This window comes from Vanacampus margaritifer, chromosome 4 (genome assembly GCF_051991255.1).
Source record: "Vanacampus margaritifer isolate UIUO_Vmar chromosome 4, RoL_Vmar_1.0, whole genome shotgun sequence".
Classification (NCBI taxonomy): domain Eukaryota; kingdom Metazoa; phylum Chordata; class Actinopteri; order Syngnathiformes; family Syngnathidae; genus Vanacampus; species Vanacampus margaritifer.
The window spans coordinates 10,014,598-10,037,222 of record NC_135435.1 but is presented as its reverse complement, the minus strand read 5'-3'; the positions used below and the strand labels follow the sequence as shown (position 1 = coordinate 10,037,222).

The following is a 22,625-nucleotide window of genomic DNA, read 5'->3' as shown; positions in this document are numbered from 1 at the left end:
AAGTTAATATCGCGCCTATAAGCAGAAAGCGCATCCAAGTTGTACAATTCAATTGCAATTTCCTTTCCTCGGGTATAGATGTTAACATCATAGTGAAATGGATCGTGCCAACGTCAGACTAAGTGCAATTGTTTTGCATCTGTACTCATCCATTATTCAGGCCCCGGCACCGAAGACTCACACACTGGTATTGGTTGGACAAATAACCGCAATTGCCATTTCTGCAGGGATGTGGAGAGACGGAAAATAATTAAGGGGGTATGGAGGTATTTTAATAATGTAGTGAATGGAGTGAAATAAGAGGTGGAATGTTAAACACAGTTTAAACTATGCTTGCTCTCTTGTAAAGAAATGGCAAGTCTCCAAGAGCAGGTGAGAGAGGAAGGAGAAAGCTATATGGCGATGTCAGTGCTTGAGATATTTAACAGTCCTCTACCTTGCGGCATCAACTCCCTTGTGAGCACCAAAGAGAAAAGTTTGTAATGTGGGCTCCATTACGAAGCAATATCAATTGCTTGTCCCCAATGCAAGTTATCTCGAAAGCACAACTACGGGAAAAAGTGCAATAGAAAATAACCAAGGTGAAATAGAATTTTTCACTTAGCAAATACCTGGCAGACAATTCAGTGTTCACACTAAACTGCGCAATCATTTCAATGCTCATTCAGCAGCAGAGGGGATAGAAGTGCCCCCATTCTTTCTAAATAGCCCATGACTTAGATTCCCAACCAGGGTGCCTTGGCACACTCGTGTGTGTGTGTGGGAAATTCTCCAATTGCACTACATTTTCATGAAAATCAATATACTGTATATTAACTGGACAGATAACTAATAAATAATACTAATAAATTACATGCTCTTCTATTTGATGGACTTCAATTAATAATAAAAAATTAAAAAAAGACTAAAGTTTTCAGCTGCAGTTTGCACTTAAGTTATTACAAATTAATCCTGAATCCGGGTGAGTTGTTTGTGTTTTATTTTTAACTTAAATTCTGTATTGCAGAGTGCCTTTTCTCTTTTCTGCCATTTTTCTTTAAAATATTCTGTCATTGCTTCAATAGAAATTATATGTATCAAAAGTACTAGTGGTACCAGTTACTTGGATTTGAGTACTCATACTGGTATTCATCTAAAACAGCAGGTCTTAACTCTTTGACTGCCAGACGTTTTCAGACGGGATGCCGTGGGTGCCAGCCGATTTAAGCATTTTGACTGATCTTTTGACTGATCTTTCAAGGTCCACAGAAAATGATGTGTTTGGACTATGGAAGCACACATACTACCAAATGAAACATTGGACTCTCATCTTTCACCATAAAAAAAGTTTGTTTCTACCTTATTCTGTTTTTGAGTATTCAACAATAGAAAATGGTTAGTTTCACCTCTGTTTTGAAACAAACGTCTTTTAACGTCTTTGGCACTCCTCCATAGGATTTTACTAAACGTTATTTAACGTTTTTGGCAGTCAAAGAGTTAAAAGTAAAAAAAATAAATCCTGAGCCTGAACTTTTTCCGAGGAGCGGCGGTGCAGTGTCCAACTTGCCGATTCGTTGTTCGACCGACATCAAGTCATTACTATTCGTTTCGTCACCGTGGACGGACTGGGCATTTGGGAAACTCATGAAATTCCCGATGGTCAGTCCTCCCCAAGTGTCAGGTCATCTCTTTCATTAGCCATTTATATTATGTATAGTACAGTATAGCACAAACCCCTCTCGTGCTGCAGCTATAGAATATTTTGGCATTCAAATATCCTACGGAAAATGATATTGAATAATCAGGTATTTGGATAAAAATAATATTTTCGCAAGGTGAAAGAACAATTATGAATAGAGAAGACATTAAAAATATATTTCCACTTAGTAATGATCAACCAACTATTTTTTTGTTTTTACTTAAATTTAAATTGTGCTTAACAGCACATTATTTTCGTCTCTAGAAAATTAGGGAGATTTTAGACAAATCTCTCCCCATGGTTTTTGGAATGACGTTCCGTTAAATATTAGGCAACCTCCCTCTCTACCCACATTTTAAAACACATCTTTGTTCTTTGGCGTTTGGCTCGGCATGAGACTCATCATTGTTTTAATGTTTTATGGTGCCTGCTGTATTTTGTTATTAATTTATTTATTGTATTTACTTATTTACTTACCTACTTGTGTTATTTTATTTACTTATTCATTTGCACACTTAAGATAATTATTAATTTATTTGGTGTTATTTATGTTATACCTGTCTTTATTCCATGACTGATTTTTACTCCATGTACAGCACTTTGTATGAAAAGAAACTCCGAGTTGAGTAGTTTTTGGTCTGTGAGACAAAGTGACGTCAGAACCACAGTTGTGATTTTGTCGACCATCAACAGCACAATTGAGTGAGCTCAGTTTATTAAACTCATCTCTAGGAACGGCAACTGTGTTCGGCTGTCAGGTGTGCAAATCATCACGTCGATTAAACTGCCTTTGAAAAGTAGTCCGATTACTCTAGCTGCAGGAGCTAGCACCGTTAGCATGCTAACTCTGTAGACACCCTAAACACTGGCAACAGGCAATACAATGTCAGCGTAATTAGGTCTTCTTTTAGTGCCCTTAATTGGCGATCGAACATGATTTCTGTACAAAGTTGTTTTGTTGACTTTGGTCGCGATTGTTTACGCCGGCAATAAGAACCGCAGACACACGTTCCGCAGGATGAGTCAAGTCATCCGTTGTGCCGCGACTAGCAAAACGGTTCTGGGAAAAACTTCAAAATAAATGCGTCCATTGGCATTGCGCTCCACACTTGGTATGGGAAGGTTTATTTTGAAGTTGGCCTTCTCTTCGCATTGGCGGTGTTTTGCCAGACGTGTCAAATATTCCCCACATGTATTTGTTTACTTCGCCTAGATTTGCGCTAGTGGCTCCGGCACTGTGACGGAGTACTTTAAGCCCTAAATAATGGTATCGAACATCCCTAGCTTGTACCTAAAATTATTTGTATCTATAATGTGTAAAAGTGGATGTTCTTCAGCAATGGCAAGTCAGAGAGTAGCTTTAAAGAGGACTAATAAACTGACTTTTATTTATTTCAATACAAATGATCTTTAGAGAGCTTGTCCTCCTAGCAAGTATAAAATTCTACAACCAAGTACTGTAAGTATGCTAACTATTTTTGGGAAAAGTGTCTGAAAGTGAGCAATTCAAAAATTGAGGAATTGTCCCGTGACTTTTTTTTAACACTACTTCAACCCTCAGATACTCCTTGAGGGGTTGCACAGTGGATGACTGGTTAGCATGTCTGCCAGGTCATGAGATCGATTCCGAGTTAGCATGTTCTCCGCGTGCTTTTGTAGGTTTTCTCCAGGTACTCCGATTGCCTCCCACATTCCAAAAACATGCATAATAGGTTCATTGAACACCGAATTGTCCCTAGGTGTGATTGTGGGTGTGAATGATTGTTCGTCTGTGTGTCCCCTGTGATTGGCTGGCAACCAGTTCAGGGTGTAACCCGCCCTCTGCATGAAGACAGCTCCAGCACCGCCGCGACCCTTGTGAGGAATAAGCGGTTCAGATAATGTATAAATACAATTTTAATCAAAGTAAGACCATCTACCACACATGCAATGCATGACAACAGCCAAGGGCCCAACGTAGGCCATCACATTAGTGAAACTTACTATACATTTTAGTGAAATACACTTATCTGGGAAAAGACTGACTTTTTTAAAAAGCATTTCATAACCGGCATATGTTGATCAATGCCTTTCATTGCTGATCACAAAAACTGATCACCCGCAGCTTGTACTCTGGAGCCTGCAGCCAACTAGAGAACAGCCTGTGTGCAATGTAGCATGCCTTCCCCCTTTCCACGGCACATTTACAACACCGCACATGTTACAGAACAAACCAGTAACTGAACCATAATATATTTTTGTCAATTTTCTGCACCGTCAATTAATAATAATAATAAAGGGATGGAAATTTTGATAAAATGTTAATCGAAAAAATAATGAAATAAACGATTATTAAAATAACTGTTTAAAAATGTGCCCCTAATCAATGTGATTGGAATCAGTATTGGCCAATGATGACCGATATCGGCATTATAAAACCCTGATCGGAACCACCATAGTATTTTTGGATTTGCTTTTTTCTTTTGGCTAACTATTAATCACAGCCTCTTAAATTCAGCCTCAAGCTTTTCTGGCTCTCAAACTACCACAGAGAGATGCATCTCTGGGGTAGTCTACTGAAGGCATGTTGAAATTATTGAGGATACAGTGAGCATTAGAACGTGTGTACTACATAGAATTGCAGTATGCATAATGTAGGTGTTTTGAATGGTCTCAAAAAGTTTGAGAGGTTCATCATGAATATAATATGAAAGAACGCATTTTAGAGAGGTTTAAAATTCTTGAAGGCACATACATTAACTCATTACTCAATAATTTCTAGACAAATCTTTATGCCAAAACGTATTGGTTATGAAAGACTACAGGATTTTAAGCACAGAAGAGGATGTTGAAACAATATTACATTGAGTGAAAGTGCAAGCAGTGAGGGAGCAGAGCACCCGCTTGCCTCTGAAAATGAGGAAACCCCACGACAGGCAACCGGTAAGAACGAGGGAGCAGAGAGCATGAGGCTAGAAAATGAGGTTGTCTACTTGATAAGTATGGACTGTTACCTCTGTCCCAAATCCACTTTGCTCTGTGTCATTAAAGGTTTTCGGGAGCTCGGCTTAAGCTGATGCCATGATATCCTATATTGCGCTCTCAAGCTAAGACTGCATCACTAAACATAAGACCATGTTGGGGAATAACAGCGCAAAAGTGCGTACATTGACGCATAACTCATCCAAGTGTCTTGTTTTCTATGAAACAGGCAAGTGCGGAAAAACACACTGAAGAGGATAGCCATCAAGAGGATCTGCTCGCACAAAGACCCTGTTTTGTTCCATCAGTGGCTCAGCAGGAAACCTCCTCCCTTAACTGAGACACTGTCTGAGAGAAACCTTATTGACTACTCTTTTTATTGAGCCACTCTTTAGACAGAATAGACCACTTTCAAAATCTGTTGTTTTTTTCTCCAACAGTCTCCTCTCTGACTCAGGGTGAAAAACAAGGGCAAGCTAAGCACCTTGGCAAAAACACTTCTTACGCACACAAAACCAGCACAGAATTGGAATTGCAATTCAAAAGACTAAAGGGGGTCTTTCTTGTTATAAACAGACTGTGGTCACTCTTTTTTTTTTTTGTGTGGCCGAATGTCATCACACTCCTCACATTAAGCTTCAAAGAGTGTATCATTCAAAGTGAGACACAGCATGTTTCAAAAATTGGTGGACTGGTGAGGAATGATACAGCACAAGGCAAGGGATTATGATATCAGCAATGGTGAGTGGTGACTGTTCAGGTGAAGATACAATGACCTGACAAGTGAAGAGGAAGAGGACGATTTTAAGTTGCGGGGCAAAACAATGTTCAATACAGTCATGTTACCTAAGTACGAAAGCATGGAACTGAGCAAACATTTTTGACTGGCAAGTACATACAAACAGATTTGCAAATACGTTTTAACGTATTCAAATGTACTTGTAGGCTAAATGCTATTAACGTTGCATTCTTCTCAATTTTCTTGCACAAGAATACTTTGGATGACTGTTAATATTTGCGTGTTTGCCATGCTTGTTATTATTTTGATATGATGAATGCATTTGACTTCTGCTGGGTTTCGCTACATATTCCATATGCACTTCTGCACTTTATAGTCGCACTATGTCAGTATTTGGGGCTCATAATGTTATCTCGTTGTTTATAACCATGTTATTTGCAATAACAAATAAATATTGAATTAAAAAAAATTCCGCCCCATAAAGCCACAGAGTATTTAATGACTTGTGCTAGTAAAAAACAAAACAAAACAAAACAAAAAACACTATTTTTTGCCTTTGGCCTACACTATACCAATATGTTCAAAAATTAAATAAGTAAACTTTGTTTACTCACAATTTTTTATTTATTTTGTCTGCAGTGCATGATTTCTATTTGGCATTTGTTCCCATAATACCATGGGGTACTGACTTGCGCATGGGTATAAGTAACCAGTCAGGGACATTATGGAAAAAAATGCTGAATGGAAATCATCCCCTGAATACATAATAATAAATCATAAAACTTACAAACAAAACAAACAATGTTTACTTACTTAATCTTTGCACATAGTGGTATAATGTAGGCCAAATGCTAAAAAAATTAAAAATCTTAACTTGTGCATGCGCAAGTCAATACCCTGTGGCATTATGGGAAAAAATACAATAAAAACTGAAGGCGTTTTTAGCATTTAGAGTAAGTTCAAATGTACTTGCAAATATGTTTAAATGTATTTGCAAATCCATTAGAACATATCTGTCAATGTTTCCTCTACGTTGGCAGTTCCACACTTCCGTACTTTGGAGAATGTGACAGTGAGATGATTTGCAAATGTGCTAATCAGCGCTATTTTCTTTTATGATCTCATCCTCACTCTATTGTTTGCTCCGCTGCGTCTGCCGGATCACACACAATCACGAGACATGTTAGGCGGCCTCACCGGTCGAACGGACTTCCGAACGGATCGATAAGTGGAATTGTCAGGCGAGCAAACAAACGATTCCTAGAAATTAAATTACTGGGTACCAGTTCTCAAAAACAAAGAGTTTTCGATTTTCAGTAAACAACACAAAAAAAGAGAATCAGTGGAAAAGCATCTGTCCCAAACAACACGATGCAGTTAATATACTTTTATATTTTCAACAAAACTGAACAGATAACCACAAATGGGAGATAGCACAGGAAAATGGCTTTCCCGATGTATATGAGTAGTTGACTGAGATCCGGGAGGGATTACGCAGTGGGGAAGACCTCTCACCTGCTGTGGATGTAATAATTAACCAGCACTGATTGAGGCTTGAATTTGCCCTCTTATCAGCCTCCCCACGGGCCCACAGGGAAGGATTGCCCCACTGAGACAGCAATGCAGACAAACACAGATCTAGGGCATACTTGCATTTGCTAATTTGGGGAAAAAAATGCAGTGTTACATTATGATGTGCGTAAAACTAACGGAGCTTCAGTCAACCACTGAAAACCATTTGAATATTTCACACCGATTTCATACTAGACACACGGCCTCTAGACCCAAAGCACTGCAGCAGCATTCTAATGAGCCAGAATTTGTTTCTGAATAGTTCTGGAAATGCGGGGGGGGGGGGGGGGGGGGTCAGCTGTTACTCCATTGAAAAACTGAATTCCTCCATCTTGGGATAAGTTACTGTATCGACTACAGTTTGGGGGTTGGGGGCATGTCCAGGAAGTAGTCAACAAGCTGAACAAATGGAGCCGAGTTCCTCCTTTCTCTGTGAACAACACCAAATGAGATAATCATCTGAGACAGGAACTCACATTTATCTTTCGCACCACCAGCTACACTACCCTCAGCTCACCACCACCATGATACTAAAGAAAATGGCGTGGCTGTAAGGAGATAGTCTATGGATTTTTGAAACGAAACCCAATAGTGTTCTCCAGCCCCTGGTTCTTGGAACCATGAACACTCATCAAAACACAAAATAAATAAAATCAATACAAATCAGAATTCCCTGCAAATTTAAACAGTAATTTATAAGCATTGGATTCTGAAGTCAATATTTGGCCCATTTTTGCCTTGTGATAAAAAGGAATTGTTTTGAGTGTGATGTACTGTACATTAGCGGTCATCCGCAGTATCGAAGTAACTGGCTCCTTCTAGTAGCCGATAAGCTCAACTCCAATGGACTGCAACATATGCACGGCAACACATAAAGTATTTTCGTTGGAAATGTCAGAAGGCAAAACAGTTTTAGCTGTCAATATGTTGGCGTGAACAGGTTTTCAAAATTAAAATTCGGGACACTACAATTTTATTGGAAATCAAATATACAATCAATTCTCACCAGGAACTATTTAGAACAAATTTTAATTGCTAGTCAATCTGGTTGTGGTATTCATTTAGCTAATGCTAAATCTATTTTGGTTTGACAGTTCAACAGCAATGCAGTCACCATTATCCAACCTTTGTTTGCTCGGTGCCTCTAGCAAATTGGAAGCCGGCTGTGCAGTTTAACTTGCGCCAGTCCCGCATTGTAACATTGGAAATATGCCGCCTGAAAAGCTCCGCTTGCATTGGGTCTTACCAGTGACCGCAACATTGGCTAGTAGGATTACATTTCCCTCGATACACCAATACAACGTCAGCTGAAAGTGACCGACGCTTACCACCTGTAGTACCGCCTCGACCGTCGGCACCTCACGGACGAAAAATGCTATTCCTCATTGTTAGAAAAAGGCAACCGGAAAGCTCTTTCTGGAGGCGGAATATAAAAATTTTAACAATTCTCTCTTTTTCACACTTCACTTCAATGAAGCACGAAGCACATCCTCAGGCGCTTTACAGAGTATCGCGCTATATCGCGGAAATGCCGGTCTCTTTTGAACCATAGTGATGAGTTCATCTTCTCGATCTTCTGTCCAGGCAGACATAATTACGTCCAAATGCGAAGGGTGACAATGTGCAAAATGAACGAAATGTTAAAGTTTTTACATCGTTGACTGTTTACATTTGCATTCGCCACGTCCTGTTTTTACACCATGTGCTGATTGGCTAGCTAACAGCCAATTAGAGTGATCAAATGTCACGACTTCCGACGTCAGATTGGTGTATTGAGACCTTTAGACACGGAATCAGGAAGTAATTCTAGTTCCAGTAATTAGGAAAACACAACTGCTAGCGATTTAAGAGTTAAAATTATTTTTAATTGGTTTATAATAGGAATCGCTTAAAAAAAAAACGGGACTTGCAAAATAGTGGGACAAAACAATGGGGCTGGCGAATCCATCGAGACTCTGGACAAAAGGCTAAAAATCACGACTCTCCTGTTCATTCCGAGACGTACGTCTGGTCACCCTAATATGTTACAGGCTACCGGTATGCCATCTAACGTTTTGTTCGATAATCCCATTAATCTGTGTTTAGCCTGGAATGCATCTTCAACACGGACACAAGCCACTTTTCATAAAAATCATGAGATAGAAAGTCATTCCGTAATTTTATGCCAGTTGTCCCAAATGTGTGTTGAGTTCTGTATAAACAGAGAAGAGAAGAAAGCAAAGCAAACTTTTGTCATGGAAAGTCATGAATTTAAAAGTAAATTCACACGGGACAGCATTTAGAACTAAATTGATTAGCTCTTTCTAAAAGCGATGTGATGGTGAACTCCAGTCGTGGTGATAATCAGGACTACTTCATTGCCCTTTTGGGTTATTTTTCACAGCGTAAACAGCTTCAAAGTGCTTGATGGGGAGGTGCTGATAAAAGAGGAGCAAGTCTCTGCACGCTCACAGCCCTTTGGAGAAAATCATTTAACACTGTCATACACAAGATCAAAGGCAGCAAGACTATTCTGGGAGGGAGACTTAATGACTATTTTACCTGAAATCGGATACTACTCCTTAAAAAAAAAATAAAGATCACTCTAAACTTAAAATACAGACAGACACAGTCGTATCTAGTGAACAAGGACGCAGTTGAGAAATGTATTTAACGACAGCCAAGTAATAACAGTGGAGTTAAGTGTGGTCACAGGGGTTAAGCGTTAGCACCAGAGGCCGAGCTAAATTACAAAATGAAGCGGCTGCGAGAGGCTTTTAGATATTATTAGTGTCGTGTAGAAGATTGTCCAACTTGCTTTGAAGTTGTCTTTCACACAAAGAACCGTTTTACTCTAACACACAGTGACCACCAACACAGGACTGCGTCTGTAATATTCTGCAGCTCCAGTACTGTACAAGTATGTGCATGTTGTTTTTAATGAGCTATTTGAACTGCCATTATCTACAGTAGTTCTGCTCATGTCGCTTGTAAAGTTATAATTAGCTTTGAGGGAAACTATGGTGGTATTTACACAATGCATTAAAAGCAGAATTAACTGCCCTGGTCTTTAGCCAACCACGAAACGGACGATATGTCCGCAGGGATCGATACAGACGGTGGTGGAGCTCAAGTGTCTACTGTTCTGTATATTCAATTGCTTAAATATGGCTCGGCGAATGGTTATCAGTGAGTCAATGCTGTGTGACGATCCTCCCAGAATGACACCCTCATTCCTCAGGGCCTGCTTTTCCATTCAGCAGATCCGCAGAGCTTGCCCACATCTGTTCAACCATTACACCGCTTTGTTTGCACTTTTGTGCCACTGCATGGAGATTTTTTTTTTCTTCTTCACGCTCCAACAGTGAGCGAGAGGCCCGCGCCGGTCCCTGCTGTTCGAACTCCACAGACAAAGAATACTGAAGGATGAGGTTAAGCGGGAGGTAAATAATATGGAAGGCAAAGTTCTGCAACAAGATCATCGTTGAAAGAAGCTGCGTCATCTCACGTCCTCAAAAACATGAAACCATGGACACACACATTTTGTCATCAATGTCAACATCTATTCTCTTTCCCAGCTCACAGAAGCAGACCGATCATCATTAAAGAGCCAACCCAAAAATGTCTTTACAAAAATATGTTGTATGCGCCCCCACTAGTCATAAACATGGCAGGAGTTAAAGAGCTAAATCCACCCGTTTTTATCCATCATGGTGGACGACCATTTTGCCACTTGCTGTCGACTGAAGATGGCATCACAGTTGCTCAGGGTTCAGGTAACAACTGGTTAAAAGGTGAAAACAAGCTCTATTCGAGCCACCGCCATTTTAAATGTCTTAAACCATTTTCAATAAAAGTGTGTGTTTTTGAACCATATTTTGTTAAAATAAAATTTCTTTTTGTATGATATGAGGATAAAATAGTATTGAAAACGGATGGATAATTGCATTCTCAAGTATCAGTACTTGAATACTCAAATGTGAGTACATGTACTCTTGCATGAATGTACTCGATTTGGTTAAAGAGTGTGCAATCAATTAAACAAGGCGTGGTTCTTTCTTTCTTTAATCAAATAAAACGACAACAATTGGGATATGATCTGCGTTAAACTCAAATTCCCTCAAGATGGCGACAAGGGAAAGCGTCAAATTCACCGGTAACTAAACAGGATCAACTGGTGATCAAATGGAGGTTGCCATTTCCGTCATACACAATTACATTCAGCCACAGAATGTATACCAACATTGATCCACACCAATTTAATAACTGTATATATCTTTACAAAGCTGATGAAAATGAATAGCATATAATAGCTAATAAAGCAGTTGAATTAATAGCCAGTCAAAACTGTTCATTAGCGTCTTTCAACATTAGAATTTATGAGACTGCACACATTTGATTATGTAATGTGTCAATTGAGTGCATAATTATGTAGTTTTTCTGAGAAATTGGCAATACCAATAGAAGCTAATTTGCTCATACAAATTGTCCCATCCCACCCCCCCTTCCCCACATTTTCAACATAAATGGTTTAACTAGCTTGTCTGAACCGATTACAAGAACCGCTGGCAGTACTGCTTGAAGATTTCCAAATGAAATAAAAGGAAACACTTGTGTTGCTCTGGAACAATTATGCCAAATTATTGTAATCAATCTGGTAGTGCCGTAACCACAAAACATTCCTATCTCAACAATTACTAGAACGCTTCAGAGTCACTGAGTTAGATAAAGCCTATTTCCGGAATACTGACGGGTCTGAATGGTGTGATTTTATCGTGCGCATGCGTTTGTGTGTGCGCGCAGTTACAAAGGGAGAGACCGAGCGCATCACAAGGAGTCCCCTCTCTCGCTTGCATCACTATCTGCATGTGTCTCTCTCACAATAAAAACTCGCGTGGGAGAGCACGTGAGCACTTGACACAAACATGTCCTGTGGCTGATTTGATCAGAGTGCAGCTGCCGCGCCATCTTATCATTCGGCCAAGGTGTGTAAACAGTCTGTTGCTCGGCATAACAGCCTGCAAATGTTTGTTGACTGTATTTCAAGAGCGGACGTAACCTCCAGAGCAGCGATATGGTCCAATGGCCAATTCTCCTGTTAACAACATCAAGCATTGGGAGGCGTTTTTTTTTCTTCTTCCCAATATTGGCTCAAATGAGGCAGTCAAACATGCTTAATAATCTCTAAATACAAAGCTCCCTGTCAATCTTGGCTGTAAAGCCTCCATCAAAGGAGCATCAATAAAAGATGAGAGGATTATGTATTTAATATGCTGCATACACCTTACTTGGTATAGCGGGCATAAATAATTCACGGGAGGGGTATCGGATAGGCCTGCGTAATGCTGACGCAACACTTTTCTGCCATGTTGAAGTTTGCTCCCAAAATAGATGAGTGAAACATTTTACGGAGAATCGTCTTGGAAACGATGATGAATTGTTTGCATTTTTATTCATTTCGCTTGTTGCCCCCTCCAACATTGATGTATAATGAGGGATGTTCCCTTAAATGCGTGTCTGCGGATACAACGCTGAGACGAGCCAAGCTGCCGAGCAAATAAGTGGCTGAGTGGCAGCACCTGATGAGCGGTAATGATTTGTGTGCAGTTCTGTCTTTCCCCCAGAGGGTTTCCTGCACATCCCACTAGTCCACCCTGAACAGCACGCCGATTTAAGAGGGCAAGCTAGCCCCAAATGTGTTAATAATCCTTAACACAGAAAAATAACGACCCAGTGTGTGTGTGTGTGTCCGTCTTTGCTACATTATGGGGCCCATACTCAGATTTTCTCCGGTGTAACTACCATTGTGGGGACCGACTTATCCTTATGGGGACATTTTGGTGGGCCCCACAAGTCCAAACCTCTTTTTGAGGATCAATATTTGGTTTTAGAGTTTAAGGTTTGAATTGGATTTTGATTGGTTAGGTTTGAGGGATAGGGTTAGACAATCAGTTGTGATGGTTAACTCATTTGCTCCCCAAAATGTCTAAATATTTTCAATTTTAAATGTTGTAAGTGTCCCAAAGACGTGGTTATACGTTTTTTTAATGTTTTTTCTTATGCTAGCACATACAGAAGGCTTTGATGCAGCCTCTCAACTGCAATGAACAGTTGAAGAAATGGTAGTTATTACACAAACGGCCAGCAGGTGGCAGCAGAGCAAAAGAGATCAATCAGGGCCGTGTTGAGAAAAAAAAGCTTTTACTCACAATTCTAAAAACAGAAACAAGATAGAAATATACTTTTTTTTTTTTCCTGATGAAAGAAGAGACTGTAATCTTTCCTTTGGTAGGTTCCATGTTTTTATAGCAATAGAACACAATCATCTGTGGACTTTGCAAAATCAGTCAAAATCCAGTAAAAGAGCCGGGAGCGAAGGGGGTTGCTTCAGTGCAAATGGCTTGGAGTGAATGAGTTAAGGTTAGGGTAAGAGGCTAGGAAATGCTTTATGTCAAAACACTTTTTCGTTGTTGGTGAAAGCGTTTTATAGAAGTAAAGCACTATTTAGGTGTTTGTGGCATCATTCATGGACAAAAAGAAGTGTACAATTCACTAGAGTGCATGAAATAACATTGTTTCACAAAAAGCTCTTTTTCTCCGCTTTTTGTTTCAAAACAGAGAATTTCGGTGAAAGTAACCATTTTCTATTGTTGATTACTGAAGAACGGAATAAGGTAGAAACAAACTTTTTTTTCTGATGAAAGATGAGAGTCCAATCTTTCATTTGGTAGTATGTGTGTTTCCATAGTCCAAACACAACATTTTCTGTGGACCTTGAAAGATCAGTCAAAATGCTTAAATCGGCTGGCACTGGGAACAACCCGTTTCTGAAAACGTCTGGCAGTCAAAGAGTTAATCAAGTAAAAATGAGCATTTAAAAAACAAACAAACATGTTTGTCAAGTAATAGAAATAGCATGAATGCCCGTCTCTCAGCTAACCCAACAACCTTCATGTTGAATATGAGGTTATGGTAGACCGTGCACCTGAAGGCACCGTATAATAGCATAGCAAGTGCAAACAGAGAAAGCCCATTTACATCGCTACCGCAGTCGCTAGCATAATCTCCTTTTTTCTTGTTCAAACAATTAACCTTATTCGCTGGTAAAAGTGATCCCATGGTATGGTAGACTTTAAGCTCTTGGAAAACACACAAAAAAAAAACATGATTAGTCACCATGAATAGTTTCCATATTTAATAGCCTCTCTCAAGCGGAGTGCTTCTTGCAGGTCACTCTCGTCCTCTCTACCCCGTCTGAGTGTTTGCTTAAATTATTAATACTGCCCTTGAAGGCTGTTTAGCCAAAAGGCAAGGAGGTAGTACAAAGTACGCAGCGGCGACTTCAGTTCTTGTTTACACGCTTGTGGGGATTATGACTCGCCACCTAATCACCCACAGTGATGTCAGTCAGATGTGGTTGCTATGGATTTAATATACTGTACGTAGGTCTCCTGAGTATAAACATAAAACAGGCGGGAATCCACACGCAGCATCTATACAAGTAGATTGAAAATTCATGGTTGTGTTTTTCAAATGCTCTGTAAAAAATGGTAGTGCGCTGAATGAGACCAGCTGTGGGGAAGCGATATGAGGATAGACATGCGAACTGGAGTTAACTTACATAGAGAAGAATTATCATCAACGGAAAATGCTATTTACCGATAAACCAATCATTTAAAATGTGGCAATGTTGATAACCGATACGTAAGCCAATTTTGTTTGCAAAATTAACTTGAATACAAATATACTTTCGAGTCCCACTATAAGGCTAACATGTACAAATATTGTACATTGAAACATAGTGTAAAGCACCATGAAGCTGAATTTTATTGATATTTCTGCTTCAAAGATAACCAGTAACTCATTTTGAGTTTGCCAAAATAAAAGTCATGTTTAAAAAAGGCTACAAAAAACTGCGAGGGTAACATGTTGGGAAGACACAGTAAAAAAAAGCCCACAATCTTTTGTAAACACGAGGTTGCGTGCATTATGATGTCACAAGTATGCGACATTACCATAGGAGAGGGGAGGGGTTGAGGTGTTGAGCACATCTTGAGCCACAACCACAACAGATGGACCAACGTATAGCATAGCTATAGCTATTATTATCGCCGGATTTCTGGTTTATCTGTATGATGTCAAATTGGTTGATAATTGCCAATAATTATCGGTGCATTTCTTTATTATCTGTTTTACCTGTTTGACGTCAAATTATAATATATATTATAATTATATATCGGCCATCGATATTATCGTGCATCCCTAGTAATCGATTAATTGATTAATGAGATAAAAAATTAAATAAAGGCCTATCCCTTAATTGAAAAACAGTACGCAAATTTGAAATTGACAGTACACAAACATACATTAACAATGATCCAGTTACTGGTTCGGTCCAAAACATTTCAGACAATAGGAAACAATGTTGCTACAGAAAATGGATAATATCCCCTGTTGAAAAGCTGAAATTCTGAGCATTTGGACAATATCACATTAAAAAAAAGATATCTAAAGGATTAATTAATTGTAAAAAAAAATATATAGCAATAACCAATCGTTGATTAATCGTTGCACATCTAATCAAGGCAATGTGTATAATGGTAAAGCATCCATGGGTTCCTTAAAAGGCACTATACTGTACACAGTAACTCTTAGATAGGGATGGGCAATATTCATCAGAGGAGTGTGTACAGTCTGCTACTTGCTATTTATTCCCCGGAAAAAAAGGCCGTCAAGAAAGTGTAACGTCTGCACGCAAAACGGACAAAGCGAAAGTGAAACTAATCTGTTGTGCGAATCCTGGTCCCTCTCCTTGCACGCAGGAGAGCGTTACAAAAAGAAAAACTGTATTTGAAACATCCACATAATTGTAAGTAGTACCACAGTTGCACACATTTGTAAATAGTTTGCGAAATTGTTTTGTCAAATTGTTACACTGTTGAATGGAAATAAACGTATTTTGCAAACTAAAAACACTTTTTCATTGTTGGTGAAAGCGTTTTACAGAAGTAAAGCACTATTTAGGTGTTTGTGGCATCATTCATGGACAAAAAGAAGTGTACAATTCACTAGAGTGCATGAAATAACATCGTTTCACAAGAAGCTCTTTTTCTCCGCTTTTTGTTTCAAAACAGAGAATTTCGGTGAAAGTAACCATTTTCTATTGTTGATTACTGAAGAATAAGGTAGAAACAAACTTTTTTTCTGATGAAAGATGAGAGTCCAATCTTTCATTTGGTAGTATGTGTGTTTCCATAGTCCAAACACAACATTTTCTGTGGACCTTGAAAGATCAGTCAAAATGCTTAAATCGGCTGGCACTGGCGACAACCAGTTTCTGAAAACGTCTGGCACTGAAAGAGTTAAGCCTAATATTTGATTTCAGTGCTGTTCAAACATGAAACAGACTGCAACCTGTTTGTTAAATGCAGTGACTCAGTTATAAGCCTGAATTTTCAGATAAAAAAATACATTTTCATACAAATCTTACAGTGTACATGTACAAGTTTAAAAAAAAATCGCAATAATCAATTTATAGATTCGCATCGGGATTAATCGGTATCGAATCGAATCGAACCGTGACCTATGAATGGTGATACGAATCGTGAATCGCCAGGTACTAGGCAATTCACACCCCTATTGTAGAGACAAAAATGATTAAGCACACAAAGCAGTGAATGTCTTGGCTGTGAAAAAGGTTTTTGATAGCTTTATTTGACTTATGACATGAGTCTGGGCCGACTCCAACTCTTTCACAGAAATCCCTTGTACACGCACTTCAGCCTTAGGAAGAAAAGTAAAACAATGAGAGCAATCTGTCAAAATGTGTGTGTGTAAGCATTAGGAGATATGGCAAGTGGAGGTTTTACTTATAGCTACATCCCATTTGGTTCCCTGTCATGAGCAGAGACAATACAAAAAGGTAATGGGAGAGCCATTCTGACAGGGATTATGGAAATGGGAATGAAAGCAAAAAAATTATGCAATGCTAACACTGCTACTGTTACCCTTCCTAAAAACTGTATTACAACATAAGCTTCCAAATTGAAACCCTGTAAAAGAACACCAAGACTGCAAACATCACCTTGCGGGCTTGGAGTTCTTATTTCCAGTTTTCACTCTTTCGACTATGCCACATTTCCTGTCATATGAACCTATTTGTACATGCCATTGGGGATGGGATAATTATCCCAATCTATTTTAGGGATCTGCTTAAGCACTCTTAAATTTTGTACATGAGGCCTGGAAAAAAACGGAACACATTTTTAGTGGAGGGTTGCTGTAGGTATTGAGCACTCTTTTCTCCTTTTCTGATGAGGCTCATCTGTGGTGTTGAAAGGCAGAGGTGATAATTGGTCTTGGCGCTTTTGATGTGCAAACAACACCATAATCAGTTTTAAAGACGGCATGTTTGACCAGCAAGGGCGAGCCAGACATAGCCAACATACTGCTAATATCAAATCCCCAACCAGTAATAAGAAGCTCCAAAAGGCGCTCATTTGGAGGTAATTAGCGAAGGTGCCCTCTATTTAGGATCTTTACAAGTTCCAAGATCCCTCAGTAGCGAGTGCATGCATGTCTGACATCACAGCAAGAATACTATAGACTATTAATACGGACACGAAAAGCCAGTCAAAGGGAGGGCATGCGGTCCATCTTAAAGGTGAAAGGCTAGATGAAAGACTCAGTAGATGTTCTGAAGTGTACAGCTTGTCATGTCAGCAGGGGGACAAAGGCGTAGGGCTGTCTGGGGCCGTGTGCCCACACCCGAGGGGCCCAGCCAATATTCTCGCTTTCCGAGACAGCCGACATGGTATTTCCTGCAAAATGCAGGGGGTGGGGCACTAGGCACACCACATGATATATTTTGGGCATATGGCTGGCTTGAGTCTTTTCTCTTTAGCCACTTTGGGATATTTTTTTCATTGGAATTTCACCCAAGATTATCCTTAGTAGTAAGGCAGGTGCAAATGGAAAAAATAATGATCAAAATTGATTGACATTGAAATCTTGATTAATGAACATTCAGTGATTTCAAAACTTTATTTATTCAACTATTGGCCTTTTAGGGGCAGTGTTGTGCAAACATGGAGATACACTTCAATGAAGAGTAGAAAAAGAAAGGGGCTAACTTTATTAACTCATTCACTGCCATTGACAGCTATAGACTTTTAAAAAATCTATTTAACTATTTTTATTAGTTTAAGTTTTTTGTTTGTTAACAAAAGTATGAAAACGTTGAATTTGTTTGCTGTACATTTAGAACAGATATAACATTTGGGATTAATCGTGAGTTAAATAGTGAAGTCATGCGATTAATTACGATTACAAATTATAATCGCCTGATGCCCCTAATTTTTTATCTTTTCTTTTAAACGAAAAAACTATTTATTTTTACTTTTAATCTTTTTTTTAAGTCAAGATTATTAAAATTAGGGGCGCCAGGCGATTACAATTTTTAATTGACTTCATTAGTTAACTCACGATTAATCACAAATTTTATATCTGTTCTAATACAATAAAAAAAATCAATGTTTTCATACTCTTGTTAACAAAAGTGGGAAAAAATGTTAACTAATAGAAATAGTTCAAATTAATTTTTGACGTATATAGCCGTCAATGGCAGTGAATGAGTTAATAACACTTATTTTTCACAGGTTGGGAAGTATATCACAGTTAGTATCGTTACATTACCTCTCTGTTTGTGTTACTATAGAGTTTGTGTGTAAGTATTTGTTATTTGAAGGAAAATCCCTCCTGTGATATTTTAATGCTATTTTTTTTCCGAGCAAGTCAATAGAGTTTCCCATTGAGCGCCAGCTAACATTGAGCTAGCGATCTACCTAAAATGAACTATTTCATATATTTTAATATACTACTGTATGTGTGACATTCTTTTTGTTGTGTGTTTACTTTGACAGCAAACACAACCCTTGGTGTCATTAAAAGCACGCTCGGGGAAGACAAAACACACTTGCTGCAAGCTACTCGTGCATTCAGGGTGGAAAAAAACACAGAAACTTGCATACACACCCCTTTAAGTTTGGCGCAATCATATATTTCTTTGATGATGTTTTTATGATCGTGAGAAGCCAAAATCAAAATCATCTTAAAATTTTAATTAATGGCCCAGCCCTACTAAGTACAGTAATTATCTTATTTTCTGAGAGAAAATTTGAATTGGCAATTATGTTTTCACGGGAAAAGACAGCTGGCAGGGATTTAGCACTGCTTTATCCTCTGCTTTTAATATAGAATATGAACAACATGCATACATGGTAAAGTGACAACTAAACAAAGATGCGTAGAGTGGCTAGTATATGGTGGCTGGTATCCACAAACACTCAAAGGCAGCCTTAAAACAAGCTTTTAAGTGCACTTGAAAGGTCATCTATGATTGTGTGACAGTCATGGTGATGCGTCATGGTTATAAAAGTGCATATTTAGTCAATATTACTTGACAGGAGAAAGCTGGAATAGGAGCTTGCTCTCGACCACTTAGAAAGGGACAGTGATAGACACTGCTACAAAACTGGGAGTTCAAATCTAAATTACACAGCTATAGATGTGCTTGGCAAATCACAGCTTTAAAAAAAAGTTATTATTTTTACTACGGATGCACGATAATTATCGGCAATTATCGAACAATTTGGCATCAAACAGATAAAACGGATAATAAAGACATCCGCCGATAATAGACATGCCACGTTGGTCCATCTGTTGTGGTTGTGGCTCAAGTTGTGCCCAACTCCTCAACCCCTCCCCTCTCCTACGGTAGTGTTGCATATTCATGAAGTCATAATGCGCGCAACCTCGTGTTCACAGAAGATGCATCATGGCGTCATGGGCAGTCGCCAGTGTGGGCTTTCTTTACTGTGTCTCCCCAAAATGTTATCTTTGCAGTTTTTTGTTGCATTTTTTTTTTTAACATGACTCTTTTGTTTTTGCAAATTCAAAATGAGTTACTGGTTGTTTTTGAAGCAGAGATTGCAATAAAACTCAGCTTCATGGTGCTTTACACAATGTTTCAATGTATTTGTACATATTAGACTTATAGTAGGACTGAAAAGTATATTTGCATTCAAGATAATTTTGCAAACAATTATCGGCTTATCGGTTATCGACAGTTTCCAAATGAATGGTTTATCGGTATCGGTTCAAATTAGCATTATCGTGCATCCCTAATTTTTACACAAATTATTTTTAGATCAGTATAACACTGACAGTCAAGTATTTTCTTTTTGGCCTCGTTCTTTCTTTGAAATGAACAACAAGCAAACACACACTGTAAAATAGACTTCTAGTCTTGACAAAACATGCATTCCCTCACCCTCGCTGATCCCATGCTGGCAAACATGTTACTACTAGCATGCTGTTACTGGATGAGAACTTGAAGTGTGATTGCCTTAGACACCAATCAGCAACAGAACTGAGCTGCTAAAAATATCCATCGTTTTATCCAAAGACAAAAACAACTAATACCTGGTGAACAAATAAGGATTTTTCAAATCTTACAAGATTTATTTTATCTGTGAAAGACACAAAGTTAGAAAATCAGGCATTTAACAGTTTTTCTCATACCGTGCATGGTCTGCTATGATAATCTCAACACAGAATACAACACACATGAAGATTTTGTTCCACCACCGGTCTAGAATCCAGCCCTCCAAGGCAGAACTCTCGCGTGATCACTCAAGGTCATAAAAACACAAATATGAGCAGACACTTCTGCGCACTTACACTTAATTGTTCAATGTAGGGCCCTATACAATCAAATATAAGGAGAGAATAATAATAAAATAAGAAAAGACTTCTTAATATTTCGCGTCATAATCTCGATTTACTCAAACTGCATGCATGTGACGTGTTACAGGATTCAACATACAGAAGATTGAATGATCACTATACAAAGTGTTTTTGATCATTTTATTTTAACTACTATACCGGTATTTTAGGGGGTGTTATACTCAATTTCAATGAATCAATTTATGAATCAATTTATCAACAGATGAATAGTTTTCAGGCCGTATTCAAATTTTATTCTGTATTCTATTCAATTAGCCCTAAATGCACCTTTGTACAGAAACAACATGGACCACTTGGTGGTTCTCACCAGTCGGACGGGCCAATCACGCAGGTCTAGATTGCAAATGTGCTACTTCATAAGGGGTGGCGCTCTTGTATTGTTGTAGGAATCAAATAGCGTTGCTATGGTGACCACCGAGCAGTGGCAGCCTCTATGCAGTAACCAGAGAGTGCAGACCCCTTGGGACCACCTCCCCTCCCTTTCCTCTGTGTCTATGGGAGGGTCACAGGTATCCAACTTGGGGAATATAGCAATGGTCAAAATTGATTCAGCATTCATTTCAGGGCTAGTATTGAAATATAAAAAGCCAAGAACTATAGAAATGATCCCTGAAAAAAAAATAAATAAATAAATATAACAAGCCAAAACAGGAGCTCAAGCTTGTTGATAGACATTTAGGGAGCAGAGGGCGACAGAAAGGGGGCAGGGAAGGAGCAGTCCCATTCCTCCAGTCAACACAAAATAAGCAGTTCCGTGTGCGCAAATGTGTATGTGCGTGTGCGCTCACACGCTCTGACAGCACACAAGCCCTCCTCAGGCTAACACAGGTAGTATTGTCTGCAGCATGGGGTGCTGCTGGCAGCTCGCCAGCTCAGCCGAGTCACTGGGCAAGTCCTGCTCCAGTGCACTGGCTTCGTTCGCCATGCCAGACTAAACGGATCCCTCCAGCTCTTTAACTGTTTCCTTTCCATCAGTACTGCCATCAGAACTGCCTGATGTTTAGCATTGGGACAGGATTCCCACATGTTGATATAACACAGCAAATAGTGTACTTATTACTTTTACAAACATATCACGGATGACTGAATGCTTTGATTTTGTTGATTGCCCCCATGGTGATTTCTTAAAAAATATATATACTTTTGATCCTAGGGACCCCAGCCAAGACTGCTGGTTAACCACAGAGATCCGTCCCAAAGGAGTTGCACTGCATCCTTTGATTCCAGGGACTGGAGAAACGTCTCCTTCTGGAAGGAGTACCTTCAAAGGCCTTTTGTTCCTTTGTGACGTTTGCAACGGTAAGTCGGTTTAAAAAAAAAAAAGGGAGAAAAAAAAGACCAACATATTACACTGGGGAAATAAGAATGCGGAGACAAAAACAAATGAGAGGAAACCATGAAGATATTAAGAAGCTGTTAGAGAACCACAACTGTGCATGAAAATTGTAGAATACATAAAGACACTTCAGTGGAAATAGGTGCTGATAATCCACGAATATACTTTTTTATACAGTGTGAAACTAGTGTACAGAAAAAAGTAGATTACAGTGATAAAAGGCAAGGTCAGTTGGGGTTCACCAGTGCAACTAAGATGAGAAATTGCCAATTTTAATGACAGAAAAACATAACTTTAGTTCAATCCCCAGGGCTCAGTGTTAGTCTACATTGTTCAATGATATAAGACCAATACAGCAAGACATAGATTGTCACATGAATGATCAAGATGTTTGCTAATGACCTCCATTAGCGGAAGATTCTCTTCTTGGTTCTTGTTACAAGTAATGAGGATGCAGAGGTTCAAGAATGAGCTCAACCAAAGGGACAGCACAGACAGTAAGGTTTGGAGACAAAGCTTGAGAGGCCACATTGAGATGGCTTGGACAGGTGCGG

At 39.0% G+C, this 22,625-nt stretch overlaps 1 protein-coding gene across 12 annotated transcripts in view; it reads right to left on the bottom strand.

Annotated features, from left to right (window-relative positions):
- The window catches only part of neo1a (neogenin 1a), a 175,182-nt gene that overhangs the window by 116,498 nt on the left and 36,059 nt on the right, over positions 1-22,625 (bottom strand). The window lies entirely within an intron of this gene.